General features: G+C 37.9%; 1 protein-coding gene across 1 annotated transcript in view; it reads right to left on the bottom strand.

Annotated features, from left to right (window-relative positions):
• Window positions 1-21,283, bottom strand: part of CAMK2G (calcium/calmodulin dependent protein kinase II gamma) — a 233,771-nt gene that overhangs the window by 168,246 nt on the left and 44,242 nt on the right. The gene's annotated exons all lie outside the window — the stretch shown is intronic.

Below are 21,283 nucleotides of genomic sequence, written 5' to 3'. Positions count from 1 at the left end.
TGACATAGAAGTGGGCTGCTAAAAAAGGCAGGCCAGATGGGAAAAACCTGAAACAAATCACAAAGTTCATAAAGGAGTGTGGATATATCAGTAAAAATCTCAGGTGTAAATTCAAAGGAAAGACAAAATGTAGTTTGGCTGATGGTTAATGGTCATTAACAAAACCTGCAAAAAACAGAAGAGAAACTACAATGTATGGTATGCAGTATCTATGCAGAGGAAACAGATAAAGATGACCCTCCAAAGTTGACAGTCATATTTGGTCTTAAAAGCTACTTAAGTCACATCCTACTTTGTTTGGAAATGCAGCCCACAGTTATGTAAAGCAAGACAGACTTAGCGTCAAGTCATGATTGCATAAACTTATTTACAATAGCGTAAATAAAGGAAGCAGCGTGAAAAATATGTTGAAAATCTGACTGATGTTAGGCAGTCCTCTCGCTCATGCTATTGCAATCATTTCGCTGCTGTGGTGATCAGCAAACTTACGTAGGGACAGATATGTTTAAAAATTGTTCCTTGCCATCCAAAATACTGACTATGCAAACAAAGCTTAGTTCTATCTTGGCTCTGAGGAACGAGTCATATGGGTAATGAGACAACTAATAGGTTTGCAAGCATCTGGACTATACTCTGCTATGGATTTGAGTTCAGATAAGGTGACAGTTGTGAAGAGGCAATATGGTATGTCCTTCTAAGGAGATATACTAATGTACTTCAGGAGAGCTGTGCTATGCCCTATATATGTGAAATGTCAAGAAGTACTGTGAAGGGAAACCTTATTCTTCAGATCCTGAGTTTGGAGCAACTAAATCAACTAATGTTTCACTCATGTAAGACTTGGATTTTCAATTCTTTGATAATTGGATGGAAATCTGTCAGTCAGTCCTTACTCTGGCACCAGTACTATCAAAAGAGGCACATCTCTATACACCTTGATGATTTCTATTATCACTTTGCCCACAAATATGGGGAAGAATGCCTACTAAGATGTACTTGCACACTATTATATCCAATTTTCTCATCCAGATCTGGCATGTCATTAAGTCTCTCGGTAAAATAGTTACACTTTGAGATCTGATTTACATATGTCTTGACACCAGTAGAAACACTGGTACTAAAAGATACTGCACAACAGATCCTCAGTATACATTCAAATATCTTTAAAACATCAAAAGAAACTCAAGCAAAGACATCATCTAAATATCTTTTTTCTTCTTCCCCCAGTTCATACTACTGAACTTAATTCTGCATCTTTTGTACATAATAAATTCAAATGTAGATTTTTAAAATGTATTTAAGAACAAAAATCTGCCCCTTGAAAGTTTTTGGGTATGTAAACCTCACATGTCTGTGCGACTGCAACATGTTGTTGCATGTCAGCAACAACAAAATAATCCTATAGATTAGATCCTGACAAGGACAGTAAATCATACAAGCTTTCAATATTAAAGAGGTCAGTTGCATGGGCAGAACATAGAGCTCCAAGCAATACAGGAATTCATGATGCTTAACTGTCATTAAAACCAGTCCTGGAGTGTCAATTAAGTGTATGATTCTCAGAAAGCAAGGAGTTTTATTGTACATCAATCCTGTATTGATCTTGGTGAAGTTAAGGTAATGAAATATGCCAGTTTAAGAGCACCTGTTCATTACTCCTCCCTGAGAGCTGCAAAGTGATCAGTATTATGTACAACCTAGGAATACATCTGTAAGATTCACAGATTTTAACTGCAAAATTTCAGATTAAAAGAAATTTACAGTTTGCATTAGAAGGTGCTACCAATCACAAGTGAATGGGAATTTTTAATGATATTTCTATACTAGTAGAAACCTTTCTGCAGGTACTACTATGCTAGTATGGACAAGAGTTAAGGATACCCATATATTTTATTTTGCTCATAAAATTACTATGTGCTTAATCTGCAAAGTATTCCAAATAAAAATTTCTATAATAAACTAGGCCAAAGGTAGGCATTTTCTAAAGAATGGTATGAAAAATCTCATTGAACTCCAACTCATTCAGGACCTCACTTTGAATAAGCATAAGAGATTAATGTAAGAAGTGTGACAATTTTATCTTCAGAACCTCTAGCTTTTATAATTTGCATATATGCTAAACAGGCTTTTGTGTGAAATATGTGGGATCTGTGAAATAATGGACAGGCAGCAATAAAGAATTATCAGTATTGACCAATCATGATTCAAAGAACATTATTCCAGCTTTTCATCTGGTGGAGATATTAATCATAGGAAGGAAATCCTTATCAGCATGGAAGAAAGGGTATCTTTATCAGCCAAACAGCAAACACAATATCCTATTATTTTCTCTTCCTCATTAAAATTAACATCTCCAGAGAAGTGGAAGTCTGATTCAGAATTTCTACAGGTTTTTAATGACTAATAAAGTCAGGAAATGGGAATGGTGATACAAAAAAGTATCTACTTTTCATCTTCCTAGGGATGAATGCAGTTCTCCACTTGAGTGAGCGCAGTACTTCACTGCAGGACAATGCATGGGGTGTGTGTCAGTGCACTGTATAGGTTCATGTTGCCATGCCCCTTCCACTAAGTGGCAGTTACTGCAGAAAATACAGAACCAGATGGGAATTTAAACCCACCCCTATTTTATTTTATTTTAGCTACATTACTCTTTTACATTAAATACATAGATAGAATAATGGACAGCAGAACACTGAAAGAAAAGGAAATGGGCTTTATTGCACGGTATCAGAAGAAGCAGTTCATCGTGGAAGAGGAGTAAGCACTATTTTGACCAATGAAGAAAGCAACTAGGTTTCAAATCACGCTTAGCTTCATTCTGAAAAAATCACAAAGATTCTGAAAGTTAGTTCTCAACTTCCATGGTCCAAAAGGTCTGAATGTTTATCTGGACTTCAGAATGATGATGGTTTTATCAAAATTGAACTCCTATTCTTCCTTCCAGCAGGCCCCAAACATACTTCTACTCTTTCTAGCAGGCACTAGCATCTCCATTGTACCTTCTCTTGTCTCAGTAGAACATGGTATTTGCTTTCTTCCAACATACCCCTCTTACTCCCTACTGACTTTGTGCATGTAGAGCAGAGGAAAACTTCTCAGTTTATATCTCTTAATTATCTTTGTATTACCCTTTTTAGGTGCCTGGGAAAGTATCTTTTCTTCTCAAAGCAAAGCATCTTGGAGTTCATGTAATATTCCCTATTAATACTCAAACTAGCTATGCCCTTCAGGCCTGAAAAAAATTAGTCTTCAGTCATCTCACTTTGAGGGCAAGAGAAAGACTAGCAGATCCTTAGCCTTTTCTCCTTCCTTTGCAAGACATATCAAAATGAAAATGAGTGACTGATGGCAGAAGAATTGTTAAAATCCTTCCGTCTCTTTGGATACTTGGCACATGAAACTTGTTTGTTAAAAGAACTTTGTAAAGGTTTAATTGTAAAGGTATAATGTGCAGGAAAAAGTTCTTTAGGCATCTTTCCAACCCAGGGACAGGAATTCTACAGAATTTTGGGGGGGCTTTTTGCTGCTGACTCACAACATCTATCATCATAAACTAGAAAATGAAGACACTCATAATTTTCTTTAAACATTGCCCTTGGTTACTCTAACATCTGTGTTCTGTGGCAGTTTTATTTCCAATAGTTAAAATTACAATTTGTTCATCATTTCACAGTGATCAGATGGATATGATGTCACCATTACAAGCTGTTGAACTTTGCCTTCCACACAGGAAGCTGTTTTCCCTAACAGGGCTATTCTTTTAAGACACTTCAACTTACATTGAACAGCATTTTGCTTGAAAGACGTAGAATCTGCAAAATATCTGACAGGGAAAAATATAAAATTATCAGTACTGACTGATCTTAGTTCAAATAACAATAGTCCAGGTTTTCATCTGGGGGAGATATTCATTATAGGAATTGACAGATAATGGCAGATAATACTGCTGAAGCTGGGAAGCAGCAGATGAGACTGCTGCTAAGTGTGTGGATTTTTTTTTTTTAAAGCCTGAAGTTTCATTTCTCAAGAGTTGTGCTCTCCAAACAGCTAGTATATAAATATATTTTTGGCAGCCAGCAAACATTCCAGCTAGAATACCAATACCATGTATCAGTGGAAAGTAAACATCTCCTGATTTACTCTAACATCTCAAATGGAGGAATTGAATTAATGTACTGGACAATCAAATGCAAACCCCTAATCTCCACAGAAATTAACACCATATCATACCATAGCAAAGATTATTTCTGACAGACATGTCATCTTTGAGATTGGAGATCTCAATTTGTCAATATTCCAATACACATCTTCTGAAATCTATTAGATGGGGAGATGTCTATAAGCAATGTTCATTTAAGGAGAACAGAGATATATAGGATTGACTTTGCAGCTGATGAAAATGATTTGGGAATCCTTTCTAGTACTGCCATTGATTTCTCTTTCCAGATTTCATTTTTATGACTTTGATCTAGTCAGCTGAATTTTCCATACCTTAGTTTCTCATTTGCTGTCCTACCAAACAATGCTGTATTAGTTAAATTGTGAATTTTTTGAAAGCATGACTTTCTATGCATTTAGAAAATGCTTAAAACAACAAAATCCTACTCTACTATAGGCTTTTGAAGGACCAAAACCAGCAAAAGCATATAGAATGCAATAGTTTTCAAAACATATCTGGGAAAAAAAAAAAAAAAGGAATAATAAGTTTTCACTGGTCAGTTTAAGATACTTAAGTCAACTTTTCATCAAATTTAAGTGCCAACTCAAGAATCTTTAAGAGGGGTGAACTGAAGCACTCCCATTTAAAAAAAAAAAATCAGCACTTGTAATGTACTCAAGATAATTCCATACACTTTATGGACTTGAATCACTAGTTAGTATGGCACATGAGTTTCGCTAGCTTTTTTTATTCTAAATATAGACCACACATATTGAGATCCCTTATGTAATCTTAAAAATTACTCCACACCCTAACTAAACTAATTTACCATGAATGATCCAGAACTCCTTCAACTCCATTAGAGACAGATGGCATGATAGGAAGAGCAATGTCCCAGCTTCTGTGGGAGAACTGTATACTCTGGACTGACAGGCCACTTTATTTCAAATTTCATGAAAAAACAAATCTGTTCCAATTTGTAGGTATTAAGGATTCCTGTAACAGCTTGTATTTACAAACTGGAACACATTAAATGCCTTGAAAGAATCTGGAGTATGCAACAACATGAAAATACAAATATTTATCATTTACTTTAAATTATAAGTCCAACGTTTCCAAGGAAAGGCTGATATGGAATTCAGAGAAATACAGGCATCTGAAAAGGCCTTAATTTCAAGGGGCTTTATTGTTTTTTATGAATTTTTCCAAAACTATTCAGTAGTCTTTAGAACAGCAGGCTACTTTTCTTAATGCTCTCTTTCAGAGAGAAATAATAGTTGAGGGGATTTATCACTATGGAGCCATAAAAAATGGAAATAATGAAACCAAACATGTCCCACAGAGTCACACACACCACCCTCAGGGCATTTCATTACACACCTGTAAGTAGAGCCCTGGAATGGATCTCACAAGACTTACATTTACACCCTGTTTTTCCATTGACCTATAAGCAAAAAAAAAAATTAAACTTCTGGTGTCTCCTGCTTCAGCTAAACCATGTATTCATACTACCATCTATCCAGAATACCAGATGCAATTTACAGCTGGCATCCCCCACAAACATAGTATGTTTATCAGGGCTTTTTATCTAGACCATGTGTTACAGAAATTTAACTTTAAGACTATTCAGGAGAACTGTAAGACGTTGCATGGAGACTTCTTACATTTCTGAGTGGGGTCATTTTTCATATAAGTAAAGTGCCATCAGTTGCCTACAGCAGGTGATTGCTAGGGCACAACTGGAAATGAGTAATGACCAGAGCTGCAAGCAATCAGATATGCTCTTGTGGTTGTCTTTAAAGGAAGGATCAGGGTGTGGGAGATGACAGCTCCACCGAGGGTAAGGTATGCCCTTAGCTATACCAGTCTCTGCCATGGCTTTCCTCCCATCCCTCATATACACCTGGGGACAGCAAAAGCAGCAGGTTGATCTCTCCTCCAGTTTACACTGCGTATGCCAGTTTTATGGACATGGGTTTCATTTTATCTCTTACTCTTAAAAAGGGCAAAACAAGAGCTGACCTACTAGTTAGGAAGCATTTAAAATTTTGCTTAATGAGAAAGGCAAATAAAATATGACTTTTAGTTGTTTTTTTAGTGGTAGAAATTTTTACAGGTTGACTGGAAACCAGGCTGAAACTTGGATGACCTTCTTCCTAGTTAATCTCAAGAAGCTGAAAATAGTTCAACATCTTCATTAAGGAAAAAAATAATAAATGGAGCCCCTATTGACTGAAAGCACCACAGGAAAGTATTTGGTGGCTGTGACTCTTAGTGCTATTTCCTCTTACTAATTGTGTTCTTATAATCAGATCTCTTTCTATTACAGCTAATGATTCGGTAGAAGTAGCATACAATACTGCCATCTTTACATTTCCTAATTGCATCACTGATAGCTGTAAATACAACTGTTCGAAGGTCAAAAATTGTGACGTCAGTGAACTGTGAGGGTGTAGCTAGGAACAAATTTTGACTCACTATTTGTAAATGATCACTCTAATGACCAGTCTGATACTGAGCTACTTCACCACAGCGGAAGATGTTTACAATTTTTGTAGAATTTTTTCAGATTATTCAAGTAACATTCATACATTAGTAGCAAAAATGCAATGCTGCTCTCTTCCTATAATACAGTGAATAGTTTACTTTTAAAACGCAGTGTGACAAGCACAATATCGGTAGTGCCACAGTATCTTTCCAAAATTATTGTCAACTGTCAAGATTGTACAGCCCTTCACTGTATCTTTACTCATGGGAAACAATAAGCAGGAACTTGAAGATATAACTGGTTGAGTTATTTTTGAAACACTTGAAAGTTAAAAAAGTAAGCTGTTTATATACTTTCAATAACAAATTTTTGTTGAGTCTATTGAACAATTTAAGACTGTGACAATGCAACAGTTTCTTTCGTCCATCTGTGAATATGTGCTCTCTGGGGACTGGGTACTGTGGCAAAAACTTTGGTGTACCTGAGTTTTCAGCCCAGCTGGTAATGTGAGCCATTTCTGTAATTTCTGAGCTCTACCTCCAGTTCAGCAGTTATAAAACAGCAGCAAGAGTTCTCACTATACCTGTTTTACAGAACTACACTGGTTATTGTCTGCAGAATTATGAGATAGAAATTCTCAGGCATAGATGGAAACAAAGACGCGTACAAAACTTTAACTGTTCCAAACTTTCACACTTTAAAAAAAAAACCCAAAACACCTGCCATTCTTTTGTAATTTGAAAGAAGATAATAACTTGATCTTATAAAAACAGGCTGAAAGATAACTGATAGACTTGTAAGTTGTGATCTCTTCACTCCTGTAGTCACTATCTACTGTGAATAAATTGATGGCTCACATACCCAAATCAGCAGTATTCAACATAGAGCTAGGAAAGAAGTAAAGGATACCCTTTCTTTTTGCCCCATCTTTGTGGAGTGACACAATGTGACATTCACAGCTCCACACAGCAGTCAGACCAGAAAAACAATCTATGCAACCAACCGCATGATTGCCACAAGCAGTAAAAAATCTGAGGAGATGAGGGAAGCAAAAACCATGAGACATGGAGGGAGCTGATGAAAGCGGAGTTAGTTGGGTTAATGGTCTTTGCTGGGCATGCCTCTGATAGTACGAGGGTCTTTTTGTGGGAGTATATTCTGGGCCTTCCAGGAAGATTGCCCACAAAGAGATAGTTGGGGAAAATAGTTGAATGTAGGAAGACAGCTATCCATAGGACAAGAAGTAGGGGGAAAATGGACAAGTCATTACATTAACACCTTTCACATAAATTTCACAGAAAGCATCCACAAACATCTATTTTAGGAACACATCCTATTGTAAATACAACATTCTACAGTAAATATGACTAATTTATAGTCCTCTATCACTCAGCTACTTTGCTCATACCACCTTGCTTTTCCTCTTCTAAGTTACTGATTTAATGAAGAGCTTCCTGCCCTATGAAGTCAACAAGCAATGTTATGACATACCTCCCCAACACAATGTTACATGTACCTCAGCAAACAGAATGGCAGGAGCATGTACAGTTTGACTAATTTCAGGACTGAGATACAACAGTTATGTAGGACAAGGAAACGCACATGCTTTAGGTGAGAACTTAACTCACCCCACCACCTTTATGACCGAAAGCTGGATCAGTGCATCACTGGGTTGGAACTTCAGCAGACAGCAGGATAGTGCTGCTCAGGGGATCTGTTTGCAAGCCTTGGCATAAGGGATGTGCTGGAGAACTGAAGATCAACAAGACATTCTCTACAGATTCGAGACAGTGGTGCAGCTCACAGAAAAGTGTCTTGGAAATGGTTGTAACTTGGATACCTGTGTAACAGAGGTCTGGCTGGGATTCATATTTTTGAATCTGCCTACAGGGCAACCTAGTGGCACTGCAACATGTGTAGACATATCCCAAGACACTTTAAGCATGAATCTTCAGTGTGGCCAGCATAGCTGTGGCAGCTTCAGCTCCACATGCCTAAAAGTGACTCTGGGCCTGGCAATGAAAGCTACATGCCCCTGCAGCTCTACCAAACACAGCTAAGTTGGCAAGTGTAAAGCTACCTTAGGAATACCTACACCAACGGTGCTTCCCACCTGAATTACAGGGAATTTGAGATACAGTTTGCAGGGAGTTTACATTAAGGCATACAAATCAGAAACATTGTATGAAATGAATATTTACTGTTAATTAGCTCTTTTCAGATTCTGTCCTAAAAGAGCCATGTTTCTTAACGTGGGTCAACTCTAGCAAGAACTGGACATGGTGCATGGCAGCTATGTATCTTTCCTCCAAAGCCTGCTCATTTAAATATTTTTTCTCAACAATTAACAGGGTACCTGTCTCAGCCTTCCTATATTTGAATGGTCTCTTTGGTTATTCATCTACTAACTAAAGAATTTTAAGAACTGTCTTGTTTTCTACTATTTTATTTTAAAGAAAGGCAGCCCAAACCTTATTCTTTCATTTTTAACCAAGAAGATAACTTAATTCATTTCAGCTATTTACAATCATACTTATTGTCAGTATCAGTTCTAGATTACAAGATAAACCAACAATGACTTCGAACTCCAAAGGGAACTTATTCCAACTCACTGGAGTATTCTTATCATACTTTAAAAATCTTTTAAAATTAGACAAAACTAAACAGCCCCTTCTTGTTTACATAAAATGGGTTCAAACATGATGTGACCAAATGCCCATGAAATGTCAGGCAGCAGGATGCACTGGTGAGTACTGGCATGTTGCAGACTAGGATTGAGAACACACATGGCATTGTATGAAGAAATTCATACTGCTAACATTCTCTGAAACATATCCCTTTGCAAAGTTTGGCTCATTTGGAAGGGTGAAAATAAATAGTTTCCATAATAGGATAAAACAGAATATGTTTTGCACCTTTCTTTTTAATGCAATACCAGGTAATTAAGTCCTTTGATTTAGAGTTTGAAAAGTTTTTATTCTACTATCACAGACTACTTTCAAACATATGACAGAAACCCCTCTTTCTGCATGTCTTTGGAGTAAGCCAGGATTCGTCCCTTGTGAGGACATGATGTCGTTTCAACCCATGACCCTTACATGTCAGATATCTTCTAGAATGAATATGAGACAGATAAACCTCTTTCATTTATTGTTGCTTGTGTGGCAATACCCAGTCACACCTTACTTTCAGGTGAAAGCTTTTTTTTTCATCTGGAACTCCAAGAAAAGACACCTTCACCGAAACAGTTCCCACTAGCAACAGGTTTATTTCCTATCCTATCACTCCAGTGCAGTGGAAAGAAGAGCCCTAGTCTTCATGGAACTGCTTCTTTTTACATCTTTTCTAGGTGTGGCAGATGCTTTTGGTCTTTGTGGCATAATACTTTGGGGCACATTCTGCTACTTTTTGAGGTGAGCAGTTGCATGAAAATAATTGGTTTTCTTAGAAAAAATTATTTCCATTAAAGAATTGATGCTTTTTTCTTGAAAGCAATCAAATGTATTTATTGTAAAGGCAAATAATTCACTTTACTAGTAGAAAGAATTGAAGTGAACTATAATTTCACAAAATGAAACTCATTCCTGCCTGATCATCTGCAAAACTGAACAGGTTTCAGGATGTCTGGTACCTTCCAGTCTTGTAAGGTCAAAACTATCAACTCCTTGATCTCATGTTTTGAAACTGGTTGTGCATAAGCATTTAAAAACAGAATTTGGAAACAGAGCTCCCTTCTCCTGACTTAGAGGAAAAGAGTCAAACCTGTACTTTCATTTCTAACATTTTATTTTGAAACAAGGACAATGAAAAGGAACTAAGTTTGTATTAAGTTCCATTAGAGACAATGAACTTTTCTTAACTTTTAATATCATCCATTCTAAATTATTCAACTTTTTATCCATGAAACATGTCCAATCAAAGGATCATGAACTCTTCAGGAATATCCTGATCGAATGAATTCCACCTCAACAGGGAGCTTGCCCTACACTTACTTTCATAGCTGCCATCATACGCCTACTTCTCATTCACATTCATGACCTCCCTAGCAACCCATGGGAACTCAAAAAAGTAGTAGAAAAGTTTAGTAAGTGATTTGAATAAATGTCTGTAATGCTAAAGATACGGTTGTTTCCAGTAGCTTCAAGAAAATGTGATGTCTGATATCTGTCTTTGCTATATATTGTACTCCTGATAATTGCTGATGGGTACATATACCTAATGGGCCTGAAAATTCTGAGGTGTTTCTGAGGCAGCTGGAAATAACAGAATGGGGACTTGTACTAAATAATAATAGAGTCCTCTTCAGGCAGCATTTTGGGAAACCGCTGGCTTAGAATTCATGCACTAGAATAAAAGGTGGGTCTCTGTCCCACTCCTCACCCTGACTGCTTATGCTCCTATTTGAGATGACAGTAATATGGGTGACAGAGGTCTACATCTAGTGACTATGCCTACTGCCACACACTTCAGAAAGAAATCTCATGGCTAGAAAGGGAGCTGTGAAAACGTAATAATGTTATCCTGCACCTGCAAGCAACCTCAATTACCTGCTTTCAGAGCATGAGTTGACAATCGTTCCTCGCCAGTGTGAACCACTGGGGAAGGATCTGCTAGCAGAGCTTTATTTGCTACAGGAAAGAAAGAATGAAGAAGTACTTTCCCAGGAAGTGAAAGAAATAGAAACTTCCTGCTGCTACTAAACATGATGTTTTTATTTATGTATCTGGAGGAAATGAGGAAGTTGCCCTGATACACCTAAAAAGGCCTGTGGATAAAAGACATGCTTCTCCTCAATATTTGACCCTCAGTATCTCCTAATCTTCATCCCAGAGAGCTGTGTGTACCCTGGCTAAAATTCTTAAAGTTAGGTGAGACAGCATCTACTTTTTTGCTTTCTGATGAGGCTGCATAAGCAAAGAGGTCCACTGTAATCAAATGAGTTGTATAAGAGCAATGTAAAGAGACATCAAGGAGAGATGCCAGACACTCATCTTGCAAAACTCAGTGAATGCTCACAAACTATAAGCACTGACACATGCTTGAATTCTCAAGCAGTAAAAAACTTCTGTCTTAGCCATTTTATCTTCAACCTGCAGTTCCAAGGAAAGGGTGAAATAAATCTGCCCTTTCGGTCCTTAATCAGATATGCAACAGCTTTGCTTGTGATCCTGTGAGGCTCAGAAATAGCAGAGTGCAGGAAGTGGCAACAAATGCTATTCATGAACCAGGTTTAGTACAGGAAGGGACAATGCCTTTTATTTGCTCAATGAGTTTTCACTGATATGCTGTAAAAAATGTCCCTAAAGTTAGAAGAGATTTGAGTCGCCTAGTTACTTGGCAATGTAAGACCTTTCCAGTAAGTCTTCAACTACTAACTTTTCCCCATGACTTGTAATTAATAACTGCTTCAGCACGCTATCTGTATCTTCACAGTTCTCCAAAGGCTAGGAAAGAGGTAGTCAAGTAATAAAATCTCAAAATAACAATGTTACTATTTTTTTCAGTTCTCTTTTGCCAGTCCCTAAGACCTGAATTTGTCAGGAAGCCAGAGTGCTTGCAGAGGGACTCCACTGTCTGTGACCACACTGCTCTTGCCAACTAGCCCAAGTCATCACCTGCACTCTGTGAGCATCCACGCTATGGAAATACAGATATAAAAATACCAGTATTTCTGACTAAAGAGCTTTTAAAAGTTTTTAATTTTCTGCACCATGTAAGTCTTTTCAGATTTACAAAGTGAGAGCAATACATGCACAAAACCCCAGCGTGCTTACAAACAAGTTGCTTGGCTTTTGTAATTGTTCACAGAACTACAGGCAGAGAATGTCCTAGTTGAAGAAATACTTTAAAATCAACACTTAAAACAAGTACAATTTGAAAAATTGAATGAAAAACTACTTAACTTAGGATGCACTAACATAAAATATATTAGTGTATGTTTGCAAAGTACAAAGACCAGCAATTATATGTTCTTTTAAATAAGCAGATGCTAATATACAAATGTACACCAATACGGTAATGGGATATGATGTGATCAATTTCTTTTGTTGTTGTTTGCTTTTTAAACTATCATAATGTGGACAGCCTAAATCATAATATCTGAAGGGAAGAGAGAAGCCACAAGGATGCTGCAACAGGCAGGATATGACAGATGACAGCATCAATAAGGATTCTCATCAAGGTGGAGTTATGGTCAACTAGTGAGCTTCACAATAGGCAGACTGCTCTGTGGGTGGATGGTAGGACAAAGGGATACCAGGAATTTCATAACGATTGGCATTTCTGGTTCAATACATAATGAGAACCAGCACTTTATATTATGTTGCTGGCAGTTGGTCTCACACAAGGCCACAGACTTTGAAAGCTCCCATTACTAATTGCATATGATTAAATTGCTTTGCCTACATTATGCCCTTTCCTTGTTTCTTTAGAAATGTTTCAACATATTTCTATTCCAAAGCCCTGCATTTGGAATATTATTTTTTGCTGACAATTTCCTTCTCCTCCCCTTCACTTGACTAAGTGACCCAGCCCTTCCTCTAGTTTCTCTCCCAAGGTAGCATCCAGGCTCCCTCACTTCCTTCATGATCTGGTGGAAAATTCTGTTTTGGAGGGTGGAGGAAAGATAAAGGAAAGGGAAGGGGAGAGACCAGGATTAATTGGTGTGTTGTGCATGATCAGTGCATTCTTTATATGACATGTTTCAGAGTGAAATCTTACCACCGTTTCTCACATTGAGTAATATCCTATTCCTCACTCTGATGGAATGATTTATTCCTTTAAGAACAAAGGTGCTTGGACCTGCAAGCCCAGTTCCAGCAGGTGCTCAGAGTTGGTACTGTTGTGCCCAGGGAACTGAAATTTTGCATGCTTATGTCCCTTTCTCTGCAGTGGAAGCTACTGCATCACCCTTGTTGAACGCCATCTTCTTGCTAAGATGGTACATCTAATGTTTAAACACATTCTCAGCATTAACGGAGGTACATTGACAAACAAACTCCACCTACATCCACCTGATAAATGAGCTACCTACCATTTCATATGTTCCATAACTCCAGAACTCAGTTAACCACCACATACAGATTACAGAGATTAACTAAATGGTCCAAATGCATCTTCCTGCTACAAAATTCAAACCATTTATACGTAGCTAGTAATGATCTCAACACTAATGCTAGCAGGTCCAAAACAGGCATTACCAAGAGCACTACTAAAATTTCCCTAAAATTGTCAAATGTGAGTAGATATTATTCCATAATTACAAGAAAATGAAAATCAATAAAATGATAAAAATATTTCTGTGAACAATAAAACATGAAAAAGATTTACAATTTAAGCACTGTGTCATCAACTACATGCAGGATCACAGCACCTACACTGTCTGTTGGACAACTTCAGATTTGAAGCTGTGATCTTTCACAGCTGCTCCTGGCATTACTTTGTAAATCTGGGTACAAAAATTTGCTGCCACAAACCTTCACACAAATTAGTGTGCGGATGAATGACATTAGACATCTGTTTTGAGGACTTACTTTTCTTAAATTGTGAATTTGGGATTTTTTTCTATATAATGATGGGATTTAAAAAAAAAAAAACAAAAAAAAACCCAAAACACCACCAAAAATGAAACAACAGAAAACATATTGAGTAGAGAATAATTCTGTACTAAACATGTGAAAGCCAGTAGGAAACATTACTTGTGCAGAGCATCTCCAGTTTAAATTTTGCTGAGGTTTGTTCAAGTTTTATCCATAAATTAAGACTTTGTTTAGAAAAGGCCGTTCTGAGTCACTGTGCACATCTACTGGGTCACGAGCCCTGAGAGGAAATGTACTGCAAATGCCTCATTGCAACCCTTCAGTTGCAAAACTGAACTAGCTGAAAATGCCCAGATGGATTTACAGTGATGGTGTCCATCTCAAAGACAGTCTCCAAGTGGGATAAATCATGGGATTGCAAAACTGCAGGTGCCAAGCCTGGCACTGCCAGCAGTGCCCACAGAAAGATGAACATCTGAGTTGTGGCACTCATCCTTCCAACATGCCTAGACAGACGATGGTGACCAGCTAAGTGCAGGAAAAAGGTACAAGCTTAGAGGAAAGGAGAAGAATTATTCTCCCAATGAAGTAAGTGGGGAAAGTTGTATTTATCCCTGTCTGGACTCTGGGATGTTGTGGTTAATATCCCTATTCTCGTCAATAGTTCAATGAATTTCCCAGTGGCCGCAAACAGTCAGGACTTTATATTCCATACTCTAGAAACACATTTGGACACTGGCTCAACGCTGAGTCAGTGGGCAAGGTGCCGTTCACTGAATCACAAACACCACTTCCTGCGGGACTGTTTCTGCCTGGAGTATTTCGAAGGAGTGCTTGGCTGGTTAGCTGAGAATCAACCTCACAGCTTAAGACAATAAAGTTGCAGGATATATGCAGTTTGTGTAGCATTTGAACAAAATACACTATTCCATTCCACAGGCTTTGAATGAGGTTATTCATATGCAGTAGCATTTCATATGTGTTATATTGTATTCATTTTTCTTAGGAAGACAAACTAAGTTTTTTTTCAAACGAAAAAACAGACAGCATGTCTATTTTTATGCTTTTCTTGCTTTGTGTCTTCTTCAATAGTGCTGCAAAGTACTTCATTATAACAGAATGGACATCTTATTGAATAGGATGATTTTTCCTTATTAGGAAGTCATGAGAGCTAAAACTTTCTGAGATTTTGGTTTCTATATCTTAGGCTGTGTACAACACAGACAAAACCAAAAACAAGCAACTCTCAGGTCCCTGTAATATTACACATTTTAAAAACAAAGTACTAATGGGGGAATTTTACATGGTACTATTATCAGAAATTACACATATAATTTCATGTGCACATACTGCACATGACTTCCCCAGCTCATAAATTCATTCCTAAGTCTCTGGTCAATAATGCTGGTAAATGTACTTGTCCTTATGATATGGAAAAGAAATACAGCAGTCTCTTCCTCTCGGTGATAGTCTGTTGGCTGCAAGTAGCTAAATGGTTAATTCCTAGTGAGGATCAGTGAGTTTATCATGAGGTCATTCTTGCATGCCAGCGCTAACCACTTCAGCTGTACATGGGACAGCAGAGCTGTTTCTGCAGCACAGCCAAGCCTAGGCACTCTCCTACAGTTCGGTGACTCTCCTTCTATGATTTCCATTAGCAAAAGTTTTGGCAAGTTGTGCTTATAAAGATGTTTATCAAGTAGTAGGAATATGCATGAAATGAAGTTGTAATCAGAAGTAATGGATGTTTCTGTTTAGATTTCTCATTGTTAGTCCAGCTGTAACTATCTTGTTTGAGAGCTTATTTAAAATACATTTGACTACTTGCATGCCTGCAAAAGAAGCCAGTATTTTACACCAGGTATCTGCTTTAATTGGTAGTAGGTAGTAAGTCACTTTTCATTCTAAGAGTGATCAAAGATTTAATTGGTCTGGATGCTCAATTAACTAGATTTCTGAAGAAGTTTGTCCAAAGAGAGAGTAGTGCTGAGAATACAAGTATGTAAGCCTAACCATGTACTGCTAACACATTCAGATTTCCTTCTTAAGTTTATTGCACAAGGAACTAGGGCATTATTTTGCCATTAGAGTGACAGCACTGACCTCTTATCCTATACCTGAATGATGAAACAAAGAACCACTGGCAAACCTGAAAATTCAAATCAGAAATTCTCAGATGACATAAGGTGGGCTGTGTATGCGCCAGGCACTAAGATCTGAACCTAATCTTTTGCAGTTAATATAATTCTTAGCTTATACAATAGATCCATAACATTCACAATATTCCTGTATACCCAAAACTTCGGCTTCTAAGTACATTATTGTGGAATTTCCCATAGCCATAACCCAACATGGTGCTGCAGAAAATTGTTCTGCTGTGGAATACAGGTTTCAGCAGAGGTGAGATGGCAATAGTACTATACAAGAAATCATGAGTTCACTGTTTCCTTACATTGTTGCATAAGATCTACCATTCTGAGGCTTTGGGATAGCGTATCAGATAAGGACACACACCTATTGTTAAGCATCTGCTTAAAAGTAATGCTTATAAGCAATAAACACTTTTATTCTGATAAGTAGTAAAATGAAAATATGATGTTGAGTTCCAGTTGCTCAGCTTTCTGGCTCCTTCTTTTCTTAGAAAGACTTCTTTTAAAAAAGTGTTACTACTGCTTTAAAAGGTAAATCTCACGTCAGGGTTCAGAGAACTACCTGTCAAACCAAAGGTACCTTAGATGTCCTGATGAATCACAGCTCCTGGGACTCTCCTGGCTCTAATAGCATTTGTCCATCTAACATCTGAAGAAATCCTCTCATAACACGAAAATCACAACAGGTGTTTATGTATGTACCCTTATTTTCACTTTTATTACATTGCTGGGAGATGTCCATGTCGTTTATTAATAACCGAAACATAGCTTATAATATTTCTTTTGCCTTTTAAAGTGTCTGCACTACATAGATACATATTAGAGCTTATATTTATATTTTTGACAGTTTTTTGAAGATACTTATAGTAAAGTTTGCTTGTGTGTCTAGTGTGAAGTTACTTACACAAACTGTTTCAAGTTATAATACTTGATATATATGCTTGCACAGACTTGAATATCACATGCTTAAACTGTGGTTTCCTTATGTTCCGTAAATGATTTTGTCTTTCCTCTTTTTCTGTATTTTCTCATCTTTTTGAGGAATCAGTCTTCTCAGTACTTACCACAGCTAGGGAGAAAAATATAAAACGTGTATGGAAGGCAATAGGAGAAACACAGAGATCCAAGTGTGCCAAATTATCTTGCTCCAGAACTAAGAGCTGTGAAACCATAACCATGTTGCACTGTCAGTTTAATGAACCTCCCTTTCAGGAATTATCTCATGTTAATGTAGTGACTTGCTTCGAGGGTCACAGCAAATGCCTCTGCCTGGCATTGAATACTATTGTGGAATCACCTACTAATACAAGATAAATTACTTTTTCAATATGAATCACACAATGGGAAGAACGAAAGGCAGAAGAATAGCATTAATCACCAAAAACTATCCGAAGCAAGCAAGTGACCTAGTAACTTATATTGCCTTTTAATTTCCACACATATTGAATTTAGGCATGAAAACATAAAAAAAAAAAAAAAAAAAAGCAGCCCTAAAATCATTTAACAGTTCCCATGGTATATGAGCTCATGCTTTTGTAGAACCATTGCACAACTGACATTCAGCACCTGCGCTAAGACTCATATCAACATATCTTCTAAGAGCAGGAGCTTGACAAAAGAGACAGCAGTAGCAGCATCCACTTATTGCAGCTACACTGAGAGGAAAGATTGGGATTCCAGGCTCTTCCCAGCTTTTTCAGTGAAGAGGGTGGCCCAGGGCAGGAGTCATTCATCACCTTGTCCTGATGAGAACGAGGACCTGCAGAGAGATAAATGGGAGATCTATGAGGCACAAGAGACAGCTGGGTAGCTTTCCAGGAAAAGCAGTTTCATTGGAACATATGTTCTACAGTGGGCTTTTTGTATAATTCTGTGGATACAAGAAAACAGACATGAATAATTACAGGCCAAATTCTGTGCCTTGTTACACCAGTATAAACATGTTATTCAGTACCTGAACTTATAGATGTGTGTTTCAGAAGAGGGTTTGGGTCTCTGAATTAGTATTTTGGCCCCCAGACCTATTCCATTGAAGTCAACAGAAGACAAGGATCTCCATAATCTAGTTTTCTTTTAAATAATATTCAGTGTAGTGTAAGGTAGTTTTAAATAATATTCAGTACAGCATAATACAGTAGCCTAGGATTTGTCCTGACATTCCTTACTCCCACTGAGTAATGCTTATTCATAGAAGTAGTTCCATATAATGAATTGTGTTACACAGACTATATTAGAAATTTCCATTTGTCTCAGGGGAATTCACACAGGCTGGCAAAAGCCTTCCTATTGGACTACAACATGAATGTTCATCACCAGGTGCCAGGAGGGAAAATCCAATTCTTTCCTATTGTCTGTCTTACCTTAACTATATCCCACTCCTTAGACTACTTGCAACACTTTCACACACTGATGTCTTCAGAGCTCACCAAATACCAACTTAACAGTGGATTTCCTTCTCCAACTGAAGTTTAGACTTTCTCCAGTCTTCCTCTGTCCTTTGCATGGAGTGGTAGCTATTCTCACCAGAACTGTTCAGAAGCAGAGCTCTGTCCTCATTCTCCATGGGCTTGGGAGATCCCTTTATACATCACTGGTTACGTTCCACAGCTCTCTCCTTCACTGCCTCTCTTCATACTCTTCTAACTCAACACTTCTTGCCTTGAAACGGCTCTCTTTTGGTTTCCTTTTTTCCTTCATTTTACATATCACTTGGAAACACGAACTAATTTGCCATTTCTATGCAGGTGATATTACATGTCTGCTGTAAACCCCCCTCACTCTGTCAAAGAGTAAATCTGCACATCTGTCTGGTATCGCCTTTTGTAAGATCTTTCATAACATGAAACTCAGTTATGACAGAGCTCCATCTTTCCTGGTCCTTTTGGGCCCAAAACCACTGTCCTCCACCTTCTTTATCATTGAAAGCACTGCAACTTTTCTACCTGTCAGAAGCCTTGACAAATGCAATTCTGATTCTCTTGTCTGCAATCAGAAAAGCTCCTGCAAAGGCTTCTCTTATGGAATTCTCTTTGATCAAGTCATCCTGTCTCATCTGCCTGTTCTTCACTGAGTCAACCACATATAATTTGTTTTCACTCTCAGAGCACCTCATAACCTATGTCCTCTAGGCCTGTCCTCTCACATTCATCCTCTAGATGCTGACTCCTCCTGAATAACCTGCGTTTCCAGCTTCCACTGTCCACTTACTAACTTTTCTGATATTATGTCCATGGATAAGTGGCTTTCAACCTTTTATAGCACAACCTTCTTTTGCTACTGTGTTCTCCTTCCATTTCTGACAGCTACTTAATAACACTTCTTACCCTTCTCCTGGCTAAACCACATAGCAGTTTCTGAAAGGCAAATGACACCTAACACTGTCTCTTCCCCTCTCCCCCCCACCCCACTGCCACCTTCCACCCTGCCTCTCTGATCATGACAACAGCAGTACCAGCTGCAGCCCAAGATGCTGAGCCTTACAGATTTATTAGCATGGACTCTGCTCTACACCTTGCCTTCTCCATCTTGCCTGTAAATGCCTACCACTGCTTGGTTCATAGAGACAAGTGAGCATAATCCTGACACCTCTTGGGGAACAAAGGGAAGATGCACTCCAAAACTGTTTCAAAAACTCGCAATGATGGAGGCTTTGCTGTGTCTCATTTGGAGATATTTTGCTCAAACCCACATACATTTCAGGAGAAATAAAACATTGTCATTTCCAACAGTTCTAACCAAAATCATAGAATGGCATAAATGGTCAATATCACCAAGAAAAATTAATGGTGACAGAGGAGGGAGACAGAAAGTAAGTATTTGTGCTTTTTGGCAGAAATACCCTTGGTGGTACTGATGATAGTATGACTATCTGGATAGTATGACATGCTGGATAGTATGACCTCTGCAAGACTTTGCACAAGGATAAAAAAAGGCTTATTTTGAAAACAAAAAGTATTTTTAAAAGTTTTTTTCTGTGCTTATCATATACAAGAAGGCTCGGTAATCTCTCTTTTTTCTCATTTTTTTTTGTTCCCCTTTGTCCATCAATAAAAGCTGCAACTGCACAGATGGGATAGTTCTTGCAGAAGAGCAAGCACAACTTTCTTTAGAGATGTAGTTACTTAAACTCTATAAACTTTAAACAATCAGCAAACAAAGATTAGGGAAGGCAGCAGTTTCTATACTAGAAATAAGTTACAGGAAGCTAACAAGAAAAAAAAAAAGAAGACTGCAGCCAAAACATTCGAAGGAGTGGGAGGGGGGAAAAAGATAAGTACTATTATTAGAGCACCCAAGATACATGCTGTTATTAGAGTACCCAAGCTAATTCTGTTTCCCCTTTCTTCTCAGCACAGTTTCTTTATGAGCTTATGCAGGAAGAATGCTGTTGTTCAACAGCACCCAGGAAGCAACTTGTTTTTTCTCCTTAAAACTCTTTTTTGTCTGAATTGGTCAAAAGCTGTTCAATTGCAAATATATTAAGATGCTGCCTGATACACTGGGCAGTACTGCCCTATGGGCTCTCTACACACCCACCTTTCTGCATCTGGTATTCTTTTCCTTCACCTGTAAATTCACAGGGGTGTCTTCTTTCTTCAGAGCTTTTTCAGTACCTCATAGAACAGTCCATGACTAATGTCATTAATGTTATTATTACAAAGTTATTTTTCTGTAGCTTATATTTATTTAGATAATTAATGCTTTAGAAATTTATACTGCTGCCCACCATTATGGAACCTGGACATTTACATTCAAAACAATCCTGCATTTAAGTATTGTAGCACTATTCTGTGCCATGGCTGCAAGCAATCTGCATCTCGGGTGAACAGCAAAGGATACACTCAGCCCAGCTGCTGCCCTCTGGGCAGACAGGGCTCCCTGCCACTGATCCTGCACCCTTGGATTCTACCTGAGAGATTTGAGACCTACACAACATGCTGTTTTC

The sequence above is a fragment of the Athene cunicularia genome (genome assembly GCF_003259725.1).
Source record: "Athene cunicularia isolate RWA chromosome 6 unlocalized genomic scaffold, athCun1 chr6_part1, whole genome shotgun sequence".
In the NCBI taxonomy this organism is placed as follows: Eukaryota; Metazoa; Chordata; class Aves; order Strigiformes; family Strigidae; genus Athene; species Athene cunicularia.
The sequence above is the reverse complement of the archived record's forward strand: the minus strand, read 5'-3'. Positions and strand labels throughout refer to the sequence as shown.